The sequence below is a fragment of the Peromyscus maniculatus genome, chromosome 18 (genome assembly GCF_049852395.1).
Source record: "Peromyscus maniculatus bairdii isolate BWxNUB_F1_BW_parent chromosome 18, HU_Pman_BW_mat_3.1, whole genome shotgun sequence".
NCBI lineage: Eukaryota > Metazoa > Chordata > Mammalia > Rodentia > Cricetidae > Peromyscus > Peromyscus maniculatus.
In genome coordinates, this window is record NC_134869.1 from 6,682,158 (window position 1) to 6,699,847 (window position 17,690).

The 17,690-nt window shown below is 39.5% G+C and overlaps 1 long non-coding RNA gene across 1 annotated transcript; it reads right to left on the minus strand.

The window, feature by feature from the left end:
- Nucleotides 1-9,322: 9,322 nt before the first annotated feature.
- On the minus strand, nucleotides 9,323-12,855 carry LOC143269302 (uncharacterized). The gene is made up of 2 exons (XR_013045702.1): nucleotides 12,076-12,855; nucleotides 9,323-9,593 (listed from the first exon to the last, which is right to left on the minus strand). It is a non-coding gene; the product is annotated as an uncharacterized LOC143269302 (long non-coding RNA).
- Nucleotides 12,856-17,690: the final 4,835 nt, after the last annotated feature.

Sequence of the window (17,690 nt, forward strand, 5' to 3'; positions counted from 1 at the left end):
AGTCTGAGCATGCTCAATGCACCAGGCCGGAAGAACAAGGTGGAATGGGGGAGGTTTAGAGTCTCTGTCCGGATGCTCATTGGGCCAGAGTGCTTCAGGGGTGGGCTTAAGCCTCACATGCCATTTATGATTGGATGTGTTGCATGTGGCTCTATTTGGAGGCTGGCCTTTACTGGTGGGATGTGGCTTTGGTGGGAATGGTCTGCAGTGTCTCAAGAGACAAAGGTTGTGGAGCCTCTCAACACTGGGGGTCTGCACATCGCAGGCTTCCAGCTCAGCACAGGACAAGTGGGTGCTCAGGCCTCCATGGTCTGCTCATAAGTTACAGAGGGAGGCCTTGTGGCCAGACCTGCACACCTACCATCCCACAGTTCTTGTTCTGTCTCACCTTGCCTCATCTTATCTGACCTAGCCTCACATCCTCTTACCTGGAGCAGAAGACCCATTTGGCCATCTGGGAGGCCACCAGATAGGGCTGCTTTATTGGAAACAGGAGAAATATTTTGGGGCTGGAGATAATGTTGAAAGGAGGCAGAAATTTCCACCTTCATCAAAGTATCTCATCCAGAGCTTTGTTCTTGCCAACTTCCACTCAATATTGGTAGGACCGTGTGAAAGACACAAGTGCAAGGTTTGAGACAGGAAACTGGAAAATAGAACTATGTTACATTTTGAGCTCTGCAGATGCTTCTAGAGAGAGCAACCTGGCAGTAGCTATATAAACTCCAATTTCATATGCCTTATACAAGCAAATACATAGATCTCACCTCCCAGTTTGAGAAATACATTTTATCAGGGAATAGTGGTGCATGTTTCTAAACCTAGCAACTTGGGAAGCTGAGGCAGGAGGATCATGAATCTGAGACTGGCCCTAGAGAGTGCCCTTCAGCTTTAAAAAATATAAAATTATTATATTCAACATAAATGGTCTTTTTCTGTTTGTTAATAAAATAAGTATGCCTACATTAAAGAGACTTTATTGTTTTCTTATTTCTATTTATAATTTAATTCAATATTGAATGAGATACTATTATCAGTCAAATGTTATGAATCCATATTATCAAAGATAAGTTATGAGACACTAAAACAATTATTCTCCAAAGAAATTTGCTAGACAGTCTATTTCTGAGTTCATAATATTACATTCCAAATTCATTAGAACACCAGGTTTTGAGTTTTTTCTGCTGGATGTCTTTTTAGCTTGGTTTGATTGCCTATTTGCTATGGCATTTATTTTTTCAGGATTGGAATTATAATAGACACTATTAACATAATGTGCTAGATGTATGTACACAGTTTCTTTATTGCTGCAAGCCACAAAAATATACAAAGTAGGATTTCACCTGATTATGACAAAGTTAACACCTGCAAGAAGCCAAAGGCCTTCCAGAGGTCAAGCTGAGGCTCAGGGAGCCTTGGTGATATTTGGCTTTTGATTATCAGTTGTTTTCTGCTATGAGTTTCTTGTGTGCTATTGTAGATTTTCTATCATTTGTGGGCACCATTTCCCCTCTACTAAAGGAATATTTAGATAACCTTCTGTGCTGACAGCTATGCACAGCCAAAACCCTAGCTCAAGCCTCCCTGTAATTATCGTAATTGGCAGCATCTGGCCAGGTCCATCCCCAGATGGACGAAAGTAGCTTATCAGAGATACCTCTGTACTCTCTAAGAACAGACTTAAGTCTCCAGACTACCTGTTTGAGAAGGCATGGCAGATGTGCCAATTAAGCTTAACTACCTCCTTTCCCAAATCCTACCTATCTCCCTTTTACTGTCACCAGAGGAATCTAGCTGTACACAGGTTGCCTAGTGACCGAGCACACTTTCCCTAACCCTCCAGAAAAAACAGTTGTTAACTTGAATAGATAAAAACCACAGGAAAAAAGAAGACAGTTTTATTTTCTCCCATTGACCTAGCAACTTTTAGAGTCTTAACATTTTCCACCAATCACGTTTAAGACTATAGTGGAGCACCTAAAATTTCTCTTCTTAAATATTACCTGAATTTAGCCTTTAGTTAATTCATTTCCCCATTAGTCAATTCCCTTTTGGGTTGCAAATGATAATTAAGTATTACTGCCTCTCTAAGTGATTCTTCTCATCCCTCCATTTGACCCTGGAAGCCTAGCTTTGCTCTGCCAAGGGATTACTGCTTGTAAGTGTATATTTACTGGGACTTCCAGGGCACAGGGGGATGGAGAAGAGAAAAGAGAATGGAAGAACTAGATGGGTAAGAGCTTGAGAGGAACAAACTGAGATGGGGAAGAACTAGATTGAAGGGCTAGAAGAGAGTACTAGAGGAACGAGATGGAAGAGCCAGATGGGAAAGAACAAGATGAGGAAGAAACAGATGAGAGAAGATGAGATGGGAGAGGAGATGGTATGGGAAAGAACCAGATGAATGAGAACCTACAAGGAACAGAACTAAGATGAAGAACTAAGATGAAGATAGAACCTAGAGGGGACAGCAGATAAATGTAGAGAGAAATCAGGCAAGAAAGGAGCTAAAATGAGAGCAGAATATAAGCTGTGTAGAGAGAGAACTGACCCAGAATAATAAAGTGTATGGACTAAGGAGTTTCATGTACATAGATTCATTTCTTTTCATCAAAGATTAATTATCAGCTGGTTGTAGATTCTTCCCAAACCCTGGGAGGGGACCATCGAGGGGCTGGACCCCCTTAGTCCCTGATACTTCATATGAGACTTTTAAAGGATTTGAATTTGGATTTTTAGGATATTAGAATATAGGACATCTAAAAGAGGATTGTATTATACTGTGAACTAAATATGAGGCTTGAGGGATAAAAGATTATATTGTATTTACAATTTAATTTGAATATCATTTTCTAAATATATCCTTTTTTTCTTCCTTTTTTTTGTTTCCTTGCTGTGATGTGTGTATGTTTATGTCTGCATAAGCATATGGATTTTAAGGTGGCCAGTGAGCAATGGTGGAATGTGAAGATTGGTTTTAATGTCAATTTGCCACAAATTAGAATTGCCTCAGTAGGGAACCGAACTAAAAACTTGACCTGGTTGCCTTAATTTATGTGGAAAGAACCCACCCCATAAGTGTGGGTGAAACCTTCTGTTAGCAGCCTAGATTAAAAAGGGCAGAGTAGGATGCAGGCTGTTAACCTTGTGCCTGCATGGCCGTTCCTCTTGCTGATGAATTGATTTAACCTGCTGCTGCTGCAGAGGATTGCTCTGCTGATACCAGAAACATCTTTGCAGTATCTGTCCATTGACTAGAGACTATCACCTCTCCAGGAAACTTCTAAAGTTCTAGTACCACATTCAGACTGCTCAGGTAGACAGATTCATGCTCTGAGCAACCACTGGGTTGTGGGTCTCTCCGATGTGAGACAGCCACTGTGGGACTACTCTATCTGCTGAGGTGCCCAGCCTCAACTTACCAGAATCTCAGGCTTTCAGATAACTATTGTTACTATTCTAACATAACCTGATTTGATACATTCTTTTAAAGAAGTAAGCTATGCTCAACAATCATATCCAGAATTGAGTGAACATCTAGCATTACTAAACCCTTCAGGAGACTGCAATCTGGTTTCATAATGAAAACAATCTGTATTTTCAGATGTGAACTGCTGTTTTCAACCGCTTCTTTCCCAGAAACAGTTTGGAGCACGGTACTTCTCATTAAGATAAAGATGTTGAAACCAATCCTTTCATCAACAAATACTTAGTGATAGCATAAAATATTTTTAAGGTTTGTAATTTTTACATATCTTATGGGTGATGGGAGAGTAGGAGAGTTTAGAAACTATGTGGAAGAATAATGATTCTAGGCACAAATATAAATCTAGCACAATAGAAATATTGGTTATAATTAGGAATTTTTTTCATTTTACATACCAATCAAAGATTCCCCTCTTCCCTTTTCCTGCCCCTCCCAACCCTATACATATTCTTATCTACATGTATGTACTTGTATAAAACACAATTTGAGGGGACGTGACCTACATGAGTGGCACTTCCTCTTTCTTTGTGGATAGATTTCCACAACCTATCAAATGAAAGGGCCAGTGAAAGGCATGGCTTACTTCTTTTTGAGTATGTGGGCTTCCCACTGAATTGCCCCCATAGGCTCATTCATTTGACCGCTTTTCTCTTAGTAGGTGGTCTCTTTAGGAAAGAATTAGAAGTTTTGCCTTCATAAAGGACGTTGTTCAACTTGGATGAGTTTTGAGCTATGAAGGACTCATTTCAGGCATGAGTAAGCAACACAAATGTAAAGGCATAGAACTTAGGCCTGCTTCAGCATCTCTGCCTTTAACAGCTAGAGTGCGTGTACAGAATGTTGGAACATTCCTCCTGTGTCACAGGGAGTAAAGATGATACCTGAAGAGAAACTTCAGTTTCTACATTAATTCTGATTAAATTTTCACATTCCTCTGTAAATTTCCTCAGAGCTGTCACTAGTGCTAAAGAGAAGACAGTGAAGTCTAAGTGATGAAGGCAAATGTGACTCTGCTCAGCCAGGGCAAGAAAATCAGCCTCAGCCTCTATGGGAGAGATTGGTAGCAGGTGTCAGCACAACTGAAGGGGAGTGCAGGTTGACAAGGAGGTGAGTAGCTAACAAAAAGAAATGGTGGAATAGATTCTTTAATTCTAGTCAAAAACAGAAAAGTAAAAAGAACAAAAGACTCTTGTTAGGATAATTCCCCACCACCTTATGACTGACAAATTCCATTTGGAAGTTTGTATCACATTTAAATACTTCATCTTAGTATATGACACAGTATGTCTTTTATAGCAATTCCACTTTAAACATTAATTTTTCAGGGCATACATTCCTTCCTGTTTCTTTTTGCCTCTTTCTTTGATTTTTATATAATGAGCATTTGATTCCTGGGCAGAAGGGTCATATAACATGTCTCCTTCCTAACTGATTTAAATGACCCAATTACATTCTAAGGAGGAAGTGAGTATCCATGTTTGTGTGTAATATAAAAAAATATACATTATGTATTAATTGAGAGAATTTATCTAGAAAATCTAAAACAGTGAGAGAACTGTGAAAAGTGGGGAAACACATATAGGTGACATGTGTTCAAAAGTGTTTACTTCCACAGCCACTTGAGAAAAAGAAAAAGAAAGCCATGTCAAAAGTAAGGGGGAAATTAAACATTCAGGGCTCCAGCATATGAAGCATTTCTGTAACAACAGTCAACACATGTCATCTCCATTTATATGTTTACCTGAGACTATGTCATCTCTCTTTCCCTTATATGTGGATCCTCTCAGGAAACTTTATTTTAAAATTTCATCTTCCTGATAATATTTCAGATTCCAAAACACCAACAACCCCCTATGCTTGCTACCGCACACAGAGACTGGATGCCAAGGATCACAAACCGCATTCCCTGTTGTATAGCAGAGCCAAGATAAAGAGCACTATTGGCTCTCAGAGGCAGAACAAACTGAAGCTTCTCTTTCCATGCATTCATTCAGAGCAGCATCATGAAGGACTTTAGTATAGATATGGGAATGTGATTGAATTAACCTGCTACACACAGCAGAGCGAGCTGGGTATTTCAAATGGAGGTTCAGCACAGGGGTTATTCAGAAGCCTTAAGGACCCTCACATTCTCTTTCTCTTTGGTGGTTGACTAAAACAACATAGATGCTTCCATTGAGGATGACAAATTCTGTGGAGTAGATGCAGATGAAAGTATTTCAACAGAGAGAAAAACCTAGGTGTTTGGGGCCAAGAAGCATGAGGGCAAGCCATGCCTCTCTAAGGTCTTCAGTGATTTTTTTCCCATGGTCTCCCATGACCTAGTTTATTATAATTACTTAAGTAGTATAATTAATATTATTTTTTTTTCTTTTAGTTTTTAAAGACAGGGTTTTTCTGTGTGATCAACTTGGCTGTCCTGGAACTCACTGTATATAACATAGTGTTCTCAAACTCACAGAGAGTGTACCACAAGGTCTTAGCTGAAAATTGCAGAAAAGACACTATGAAAGTAGATTGCTTTGGAGCCTATGACATCTGTTAATCTTGATGTTTGAACTCAAAGATATCTGTACCTGTGAAACTGAAAGACCCTAGCCCTTCAGGCTTACACCCCCAAGCCTCAGGAAAGGAGAAACTTGAAGCACCAGGAAATGAGAAACTAAAAGAACTAGTTTTGAGGGCCACCTGACTCAGCCATTATTCAACCACCCCTACAATGTAACAATGTAAAGAGATTTCTGTTAAGAGATGTGCTCAACTGGGACCTGGATAGTTGCAAGTGTTCCAGGAGGATCACTGTGACCTTTTTGTAAACTCCACTCCTGCCCTGTTACCCCCTTGAGGTTTCAGGAAAAAATGTACCTGTTGACGTAACTGTCCCCCCGCTGTGATCACTCTGTAACCAGACCTTGTAAAACAAAACTATATGGGAATTGTAATCTTGTGAGGTTTCTGTGTTTTTCCCAGACCACGGCTCCTTCCATTCAGGACAAAAAGGAGTTCATTCTAACTATCTCTGTCTGCTGTCTGTCTTGGGACTTTGAAACCACTGAAGAGAATTTTATTTTTTTATTTTTTTCTGTTTTTAACTTTTTTTTTTCAAGATAAGGTTTCTCTGTGTAGCTTTGTGCCTCTCTGGGAACTCATGATGTAGCCCGGGCTGGTCTTGAACTCACAGAGATCCTCCTGGCTCTGCCTCCTTTAACTGGTTTTTAAATTTAGGTATGTGAGAGTTTTGCCTACATGTGTATGTGATCAGTATCTACAGAGTCCAGAAAAATACAAAAAACAAGAAACAGGAGGTGCCCAGGATTGGAGTTACAGCAAATGGTTAGCTACCATGTGGGTTCTGGGAATAGAACTTTGGTCTTCTGTAACAACCCCCAATACTACTAATTGCTGAACCATCTCTCTACCCCACTTTTTATTTAAAATATATTGCTATACATTTTATTTAAAAGATATTACACCACTTTTCCCTCTTTTCTCTTCATTCCATCACTTTCCTTTCCACTCCATTCTTCCTTGTAAACTAAGTATGAATTTCCATTCCAACTTCTTCCTTGTAAACTATGTCTGAATCAGTATGCTGATATATATGAAGACAATCTACTAAGTCCACTTTTTGGAGCTTTTATGTACATGGTTACAGGGATGAAAGCACTAAGGAATTATACATTAGTGACACAGAAAAAGACTCAAAGTTGTGTCTCATAGATCACGATTAAAAATGTATTTCAAGTTAAAGGTCTGGTAGATGTCCATGAATTGTCAATCTGGATTCTTTTCATTTTGAGCAGCAAACAGGGTGGTAGAGTAGTCTCTGTTCTGTTAAGTGGATAAAATAACCTGACCCAAAGTAACTTTGGGTGGAAATATTCATTTGACTCATAATTTTATAATACATCCCTATCAAACAAAATGTTTCTATCCATGTTCCCCAGAGTCTCATGTTAATCATAACATAAACACTTTCAAATTCTTAAATCCCATAGCCTTTAAAAATTCCAACATTTAAAAAGTCTACAGTCTCTTAAATGTATATTCTGTGAAAAAATAAATAACATCCCACTGTTTTCAAAGAGGGAAGAACAGGAGCATAGCAAATAATCAATCACATTTAAGGAAAACAAATTAGGAAGCAATACTTCTGTTCTTTCCTTTTTGAACAGCTTCCTGTATCACATTGTGCAAATTCTGAGCCTGTTAATGATATTCTGGGATCTCATGGACTAGGGAAGCTCCGTGTTTTAGATTTTGCCATCCCTAGTACACACAACTTTCCTTCAGTGCCAATACTATTCCACACTGGCAAGTCTCCTTATTTATCCTATGGTTCTAGAATCTACCACAGGTTCGGGTGTCTGCTGTAAGCAGTGTCCTCTCAGGCCCTTTCTGCAGGTGTTTTGAATCTCGACATGGTCATCAGCTCTCCATGAGCCCTTCAATCTTGGATTGGCAGTCAAGACACCAAGGTAGAAAAATCTCAGCAAACTCCCAAATAAATGGGCTCTAGCCAGATAGCAAGCAAGGGTAGTTTCTATTCCTTCAACCTATTGTATGTTAATTCTCCTATTAACCTGATCACCTTGTATCCATAGTCAGGAGTCAGAGAATGGTAAATGTTGGTTCTTCTTACATAATCCAGTAACAAGACAATGGGATGAAATGGTACTATCACTCCTGGAAGGGACAAAAGATTTCTCATCTCAATGAACTTCCTATACAAGATAATCTCTCATAACCACACCCCAGAGAAAAACATGATCTAGATAAGTCCTCAAATATGGGCCTGGAGGAGTCTCCCTTGGCTGATTTTAGATCTTATCAAATTGAAAAATCAATATTAACTGTCACACAAAATTAATAAAATTTGCTGTGTAGATAGAAAATTTTCCATTTTAAAGTGATATCTCAAATACAAATGAGCCATATTTAAGGCCAAAGTATGTAAAACCTTTTGAATAAGGACTTACTCCTTTCCCAGATGTGAGCAGCAATTGTCTGAGGATTGCAGGGCAGAATTATGAACCTCATGTAGCGTAAGGCACAGTGCAGAACTCTTCTGACCCATGTTTTTACCTCATTAAAACAGAATCACACCCAAACATCCTCAGGAACAGAACTATGATCTTGTTTCCAAAGAGAAGGAGACAGAAAGACACCGAGAAGTGAGACACAGAGAGAGAAACTCCCTAAGAACCCATTGAAATGGATCTTAGAAAGGCACACACTGTCACATGGCTTTCTATCAATTAAGTGTGGCTCTCCCTCACAAGACTACACTTTCCCAAACTTATTTCTACTAATATCTGTGCTAAATCCATAAGAAAAATTTCTTTTTACCCAGGTATCATCACATGAGGCAGAGGCAGGTGGACCTCTTCAAGTTCCAGGCCTAGCCCATCTACTACATAGTGAATTCCAGGCCAGACAAGGTTAGAATGTGAGACTGTCTCAAAACAGACTCACTCCAAAATTCTCTGTTTCATAAACTTTAGGGCTGTGAAAATGGTTCAACACATGAAGTGCTCACTTTGCAACCATCCCTTTACTTGTGTATTACAAATACAGTTTCAAGAGTGCATGCCTATAATCCAGTGTTTTTAAGGCAAGAGAAAAGGCAGACAAGAGAAATCCTGCAAGCCTATTTACATGAGATAGCAAACTAGAGACCCCATCTCAAACATGCTGAGGGGAAGGGACCAGCACTCCAAATTGTTCTCTGACTTTAACACCCAAACCATGACACATATGCACACCTTTCCACAAATAAATGAGCACATACATACAAACAATCATAAGTAAATAGATAATAAAATTAAAATTGGACAATGTGGCAAATAACTTTTATTCCAATACCTGTACAGCAGAGGCAGAGTTCTTTGAGTTTGGGGCCAAACTTGCCTACATTCTGAATTCAGTAACAGCTAGAGATACATAGAGAAACCCTGTCTCAAAATAAAATTCCAACTCTGATTTGTTTTGACTCACCCTGAAAACATTTTCCAATATGCACTCAAGGGTCCCAGCTTAACCACTGCAGAGGTCCTCAGGTTAACGACAATATCTCCAATTCATTTTAGGTGTGAGCCATTGATCCCTGAAAAATCATTTTCATAAATGAATATATTTGAGTATGTTAGCAGAGTCAGGTAGATCTCCTTGAATATGGTCTACATAGTGCTCACGTGTGCATGAGCACACACACACACACACACACACACACACACACACACACACACACATAGTTGAATATAATCTTACTTTGTTGTTTGAGACAAGGTCCCATTAGAAAATTCCAGCTAGTCTAAAACTCACACTGTATAGTTTAATGAATAATACGTATTGAAAATATGGAATATATAAAACAGATATAAAATAATATATATTGAACATTAGACAAATTTGCCATGTGGTGATGATACATGTCTTTAATCCAGGCACTCAGGAGGCAGAGGCAGGCAGATCTCTGTGAGTTCAAGGCCAGCCTGGTCTAGAGTGAGTTCCAGAATATCCAGGACTGTTTCACAGAGAAACCCTCTCAAAAAACAAACAAACAAAAAATTCCAATAAACATTTTATTCTATATCATTGACTCATTATTCAAAATATGACAGTTTCCTATATAAGAGGGAGCTTCCAAACAATTGTCTAACGCTGACTTGTCAATCTATAGGAAGAGCAGCAATTTATAATATCAACAAGCTCCATAATTTTGATAATAGCAAATATAACTAGATTTTTAAATACAAAATTAATAATGCTTCAAAATATAGTTATGAGTGTGTTTAGCTTATAACATTTCCAGTTTTACCAAGGAGCTTACCTATGAATATCACCCATGCTGTCTCTGGAACATTCCAAGACTCTTGCAGTACCTGAAGTCTCAGAAGGCATTGGGGCCACCCTGGAAGGCTCTGTAAAGCGGCTGGGCACCAGGAAGTATTTGGAATGGTTTTGGACTCAAAGAAAGGTCTGTAGAGTGCTTTGGGACTAAAGAATCAGAAGGTAACCTGGTGGCAAGAAGGTCCTGAATAAGACTAGTTGTATACCTGCCTCACTTTTCCTCCATCAGGTTCTCACCTATATGACCATGGCCAGCTATTCCTGTGATGTTTTCAGCTTCCTGCTATCCCAAAAAGATACCGTAGCAGCACTATGACCTCCACCTATCTGGGTTTCATCAGAAGCTTTGGTTGGACTCCTTTTTCAGCTAGATCCAGTTTCCTGGAGTTTCCAGGGACTAGTTTGAGGGCTGCAAATGATCAGGGCAGGTGACACTCCATGAACACCCCACTCAGCTTCACAGATATTTGAGATAGGCAAGGCAAGAACTGGGTTGGTGCACAGGGCCTGTGAGCTTGTGCATCCCTGCCTCCCTGCCTCCCTGCCTCCCTGCCTCCCTGCCTCCCTGCCTCCCTGCCTCCCTGCCTCCCTGCCTCCCTGCCTCCCTGAGCCAAGCCTGCCAATCACTTGGGAAAAACATCTTCTCCCTGAGGCAAACCCAACAGCAATCATCAAATGCACCTCCAGGCAAGTCCTTCACAGACACACCCATAAAACATGCTCACAAATATTCACTATCTCTGGAAATGCCCTTCCAGACATCATTTTTAGCCTGACTTGGAGAACCTGGGAATCCTGTGGTGACCTCAGATTTGAGGAAAGAGGTCCAGTGTGGAGTGATTGGAAGCTAAACTGGAGAGCTCCTTTAAGATCAAGGCCTGAGGAGACAGCATGGCAGCCCATCCACTACAACCACAGGGCTCTGGAAGAGGAGACCTGGACCTCCAGAGCTACATTCATACAGGATCTGGGAAGCCAAAGACACTGCTAACAAAATAGACAGGCCCTGAACCATGCAAGAAGATCTCATGTGGAAGAGAAAACATGGCCAGTACACATACTAACACAGAAGGTGTGAGGGGATCTAATGAGACCCTCTCCCTAGATCAAATACTACAGGAAACTACAGACTATTGAGGGGGAGAATTGTTTTTCCCAGGGATGAGTCCCCTAGTTGGTTATTCAAAACAAAGTGGTCTGCCCTGTAATCATATAAATAGAAGAAACAGCAAATGGACCCAGTAGCTCATATTTATTTATGTGCACAGACATATAAAGATATATGCCATAGTAATAGCAAAAGATAACAACCAGTTTCAGATGTAGTAAGTGTAGACATGTAGCAAGCTTTCTTTTGAGCCACTTTTCAGAATTCTCTTCTCTGCTTATCCTTCCTATACTTCCTGCCTGGCTACTGGACAATCAGCATTTTATTTGTACAGAGTGATATTCACAGCACTTCCCATTTTCTTTTTTTTTAAAAGGAAGGTTTTAACTTTCACATAGTAAAATTACAGATAACAAAACAATTATCAAGCAAGAATTACAGTTCTAATATCTAGTCTGTTTATAATAACTAGTCTATTTGTGTTTGGCAAAATTTAGAAGATATCCTATCTATCTTATATTTGTGAGTTCAAGGTTTTATATCTAACTTATCTCTTATCATAACTAAATAAAATTATAACTATCTAGTTTTCAACTCCATCAAAGACCTCAGAAGGATATAAAATTACCTGAGAAACGGGAGAAGGATCCAAGCAACTTTCAAGAGTCTTGCAGTGTAGACAGAGATAGCTGGCAGCCTGGACAGTCATCCAAAGTTCCCCTGTAAAGTCGGTGCATCTGTCTTCAGCCCACAGGCCTTGAGTCTCTCAGCCACTTCTCTCTGTGTCCTGTAAAATGTCTGGCAGTTTCCTCTGTGAAGCAGGAACCTGAAGGACCATTTTGCCAAGCAAAGTTCAGTGGTCACCTTGCTACGGGAACTGCATATCCAGTCAATCAAGCAGTCCAGTGTAGATGTAACCAACCGTCTTATTAAATAAGAAACACAGAAACAATGTAAAAGAGAGAGCCGAGAAGTCAGAGCTCAGAGCTAAAATCTCACCCTTCCTCCTGCTGTCCCAGCTTCGCGAAAAGAGACGTACTTCCTGTCGGTTCGTTTTTTTATAGTATGTTGTTCTGCCTTCTCATTGGTTGTAAACCCAAACACATGACTGCCTCGTCACTGTCTGAATGTACACCCCCTAGGTCTTAAAGGCATATGTCTCCAATGCTGACTGTATCCCTGAACACGCAGAGATCTTATGGGATTAAAGGCGTGTGCCACCACTGCCACACTCTTGCTATGGATCTAATAGCTCTGACCCCCAGACAACTTTATTTATTAACATACAATCAAAATAATAATTCAGTACAATTAGATTACCACCACAGTCCTGGTACAACAGTTTCTTTCCCAAATGGCTATTTTTGCCAAGGTGAAGATAAACTCCATATAGAGTGTCTTTGATGCCCATCTTTGTCTCTGAAGTAAATCGGTGCTACCAAGAGCTGACATGTCTCATTGTCCAGAAAGTCTACATTTTTAAAAACATTTTAAATGCCATATTCTGCAGGTCTTTGAAGTATTTGAAAATTATCTATCTATTTGAATCATATCTATGTATACCTAGAAAACTTAACATGACTATAAGTTTGACTATCATGGAAGATTAATTATTAATCTATTTCTTAATTATCCATTACAATTTTAAATGAGCTGTACAAACATACCTTAAACAAGAGTAAAAATATACACACAGTATAACAAAATTAACTTTAAATTTGTATCAATAAACTAAAATCCATAGCAATGTAAAACATTTTTAAACAAGTTGTTGCTCTTTAAAAGGAGGGTCAACAATATAACCTTTTATCCTATCGTATATATATCATATATATCTGTATCAGCTGGTTAATCCTGGGAACAAACATTTATATCTTATCATACTAATTTCTAACTGGCATGGTTAGCATATTACTTATCTTTCAGGTATTTGTGATGCAGTCCTCTCTTACCTAAATTTTAGTTTGTGAATTAATGTCTCCTAAGGACTGTAAAGACCTTGTACCATCAATTCTGTTACCATTGATTCTACTCTTCTACATCACAGTTTAACATGGGAGTGCAACTCTATGAAGAAAATACTGTATACAAGGTGCTAGAAGTAATTCCAGTTGGATCCTAAACCTTAATGTTAAATGTTCAAAGTGTAGAACTTCTGGAAGATAAGGGAGGGACCAGGCCTCTTTGAATTTGGCAAATCTGTGTTCCATAGAAACAACACAAGCATGGTGGTGCCAGTACTTCACAGTGATGTCACCGAGGACATTTCAAAGCACAGTCCCACTCCCAATGCTCTGCAGCAGCAGACTGAAGTTATTCAGAAGCTGCCAGCCAGCCCCAAGAATTGCAAAGACTATGCAGGACCATGCAGGACCACAAAGATCCACACTGTCGCATGCAGGATGAGCGGGATCATGCTGGACAATGCAGAATCATGCAGGAACATGCAGAACTCTGCATCTGACCACTTCCTTCCACCCAGCAAGTGGAGGACCCACCACACTGTCTCCCATGACTCAACAGCATGTCCCTCACTCACCATATCTTGCTTTTCAGCTCAGCCTTGCCCTCTGCTCAGCTCCCTGCAGCAATACTACCAGCACGGCAAACAAAACTACTGGTGACAGAGTCTCTCAAAGACAATTCTGAAGCTGGCAGCAGGAAGGACCCTACACACCTTCTGACTAGCAGGGCACCTGTAGGCCTGATTGGCTAGTGAGACCTGAATGACAAGAGCACCCCCATATGGCTAAACTGTGCTTAAAGACATAGCACAATGATTCCTGATGCTACTTTCCATTGCAGACCCAGAACTTTTGTGAACCAGCAGAGATTTGCATTTCAATACCATGTGCCCCTGGCTCTAATAACAGACCATGTGATCTTCCTGATCTCCACAGGCACTTCCCCTTCATCCTCCTGGACACAATGTGGCTAACATGTGTACTAGTCCCACATAGTATAGTATTATTCCTAAAATTCAGAGCAAACTGTTGGCAAAAGAATAATAATAAAGAGTAGTCTTCATGGATAGGTGAATATTTAGAGAATAATGGAGCTAGGGAGAATGTGTTTATGAACACTATTGTTAGTCAGCACATATTCCTCAGTGGGCAGGTGAAAAAAAACTGCATTATTCAAGGTTCTTTACATTATCAGAACTGGTAGAATGAATCTCTCCCTGTAGGAAGAAAGTGGAACTATTAGAATGTTGTACAAGCTGTGTCCATCTTTAATCTGAAGTGCTCTTAACTAGTAAGGTGTTTTTCTACCCTAAGTTTTCTATTCTTGATCATGTTTCCTATCCAAGGCAGCCTAGTCAGGGGCACAAACCTGGTGCTGACAAAAAAGTAGAATTTTCTTCCATTTGAGAGAATAAGGCAGAGATGAGCTCCCTAATTATTTGTCCAATACAACATGATCAGCCAACTATCCATATAGGTACAACCAACAAACCTGGATGCAACAGGTTGTGTTCATGTATTTCAGCATACTTATTCACCCATAATTAAAAAGGAAGAATTTAGAAGGGGTTTGGGAAGGGATGGAATGAAGAGATAAAAGGGAAAAGGAATGTAATATCTTTTAATTAACAATTTAGGAAAATAAACTTTAAATAAAAAGAGGGGCTGGAGAGATGGCTCAGCAATTAAGAGCACTGGGTGTTGTTACAGAGGACCTGTGTTCCATTTCTAGAACCCACGTGGTAGCTAACCCTTTTCTGTAACTCCAGTTCCAGACATCTCCTGCCTTTTTCTGACCCCTGTAAGCACTGTGCAATGATGCATGCATGCAAAACACTCACATAATTTAATTTTTTTTTAATGTGAGAAAGAGGGAAGAATGAAATTTTCTACAGTGATATCACAGCCCAGAGACAGACAGCAGCCAGGATATCCCTATGTTCTTGCATGGAAGGAGCTTTTCACTTCCACCGAGTCAGCCTGTTAAGAGGCAAAAGCTGCTTCATTCTGAGGTTAATATAGTTCATCATAACCACTCATCTAAGAGCAGAGTATACAGTGATGTAAAATGTCTTTTCCTTGAAGTCCTCTGTATTTTTGTTCTCTCTCTTTTCCATCTGTGGCAATGGCATTGGTACAGTTATCCTTTAGACTGAACAACAAGATTGACAGGTTGCATAGTTTCCAAAGCAATATTTTTTCCACTGTGTCATTTATTAATTTTCAGCTAAGACCTTGTGGTACAAGATGAACCTGCCAAGGGATTTCTTTCCATCATTTTTATAATTTACATAAGTTTCTGCATGACATTGCACTAAGAATATCCCTAAATATCTCTGCTTTTACATTCTGATTATGATCAAAAGTGGTTTTCTTTACCTGCCTGTTTAGGAATAGGGAGAATTCTACATGAACATGTTCAGACTTCCTAAGTAAAATCCACATACTTCCTTTGTTTAGGAAAAGCATGCTTTCCCTGCCTCCTGCAGGTAAGAAATTTTTCTCATTTCTTCTTTGTTGGCTATTGTGATGGCTATTCTTGGTAGTCAAACTGAGTACTTCTGAAATTAACTAAAACCCAAAGAGTTGATATACCTGTGAGAGATTATTTTTACTGTTTTGAAATTAAAGACCCATCTGAGGGGAAATCCAAAATTAGCTGCTTGCTGGTTGTGTACACCTTTAACTCAAGCACTCAGGAGGCAGAAACAGTTGGACTTTCCTGAGTTAGAGGCTCTCCTGGTCTACAGAATGAATTTCCAGGGTCACACAGATAAACCCTGTCTTGAAAACACATACACACACACACACACACACACACACACACACACACACACACACACACACACACAAATCAAAGGTTAAGATCCACCTTTAATCTGGATTGTACCTCTGGAAGCTGCCTACATATATAAAGTATACTGAAGGAGGAAGCTCTGTCTCTCTCTTTGGCTCCTTGCCCTAGCACCAAGTTCATTCCTTTACTAGCATTAGAGCCTACTTCCTTGGTATTTTGGTGTATAGTTAAGACCAGCTAAAATATTTAGCCTCATGAACTGAACAAGTACTGTACTCTTCAAATTTTCATTGGTAGGCAGCCATTGTTAGACTTCCTGGAACACAGCTTGTAAGACATTCTATGAAATCAACTTTCTACATACATGGAGAGATTCATTTTCCCAGTCCTGATCATGTAAAGAACCTTGAATAATACAGTTGATTTTTTTTCATCTGCCCACTGAGTAAGATGTTCTGGTTAACAATGGTGCTCATAACCACATTCTTCCTAGCTCCATTAGTCTCTAAGTATTCAACTTTCCATGAAGACTACTCTTTATTAGTATTTAATTTGCCTACAGTTTGCTCTGAATTTCAGAAATTAAACTCCTGAAGCAATAGAGCCCTCATTCAGTTTTCTGATGGGAGAAAGAGCTATTATCAAGTTTGTGGTCTAGCCATTTTATACTTAAACGAAAGTACATCTGTGAGTTCGAGGCCCGCCTGGTCTATAAAGCGAGTACCAGGACAGCCAGAGCTGTTAGAGAAACTGTCTGAAAAAGAAAACAAAGGATTAAATAGGTAGAAGAATGAACAAGAAGCATCTGACCCTCTTTTCCCAGTCTGTTTACATTTCTTTTGATGTTTTCATCATCAATCCTCTATGCGTTTCTCTTAACTGATTGAGAGCAAACTTTGTTTTTTTTTTTTTAAAGATTTATTTATTTATTATGAGGACACCAGATCTCATTACAGGTGGCTATGAGCCACCATGTGGTTGTTGGGAATTGAACTCAGAACCTCTGGAAGTGCAGTCAGTGTTCTTAATCACTGAGTCATCTCTCCTGCCCTAAGAGCAAACTTTCTTCTGTTAATGCTTCTGTGTATACTTCTTGAAAACAGACATGACAGACACCAGCACAACCTTCAGGACTGTGAGCATTAATCTAATCCCATTTTGTCTTCACAGTTTCTTTTTCTTCTTTCTTTCTTTCTTTCTTTCTTTCTTTCTTTCTTTCTTTCTTTCTTTCTTTCTTTCTTTCTTTCTTTTCTTTTCTTTTCTTTCTTTCTCTCTTTCTCTCACTCCCTTTCTCTCTCTCTTTCCTTCCTTCCCTTCCTTCCTTCCTTCCTTCCTTCCTTCCTTCCTTCCTTCCTTCCTTCCTTCCTTCCTTCCTTCCTTTTTGAGACAAGATCTCACTATGTAGCTCAAGCTGGCCTCCAACTCACAGACATCCACCTGTTTCTGCCTTCCAAGTGCTAGGATCAAAGGCATGAGACACCT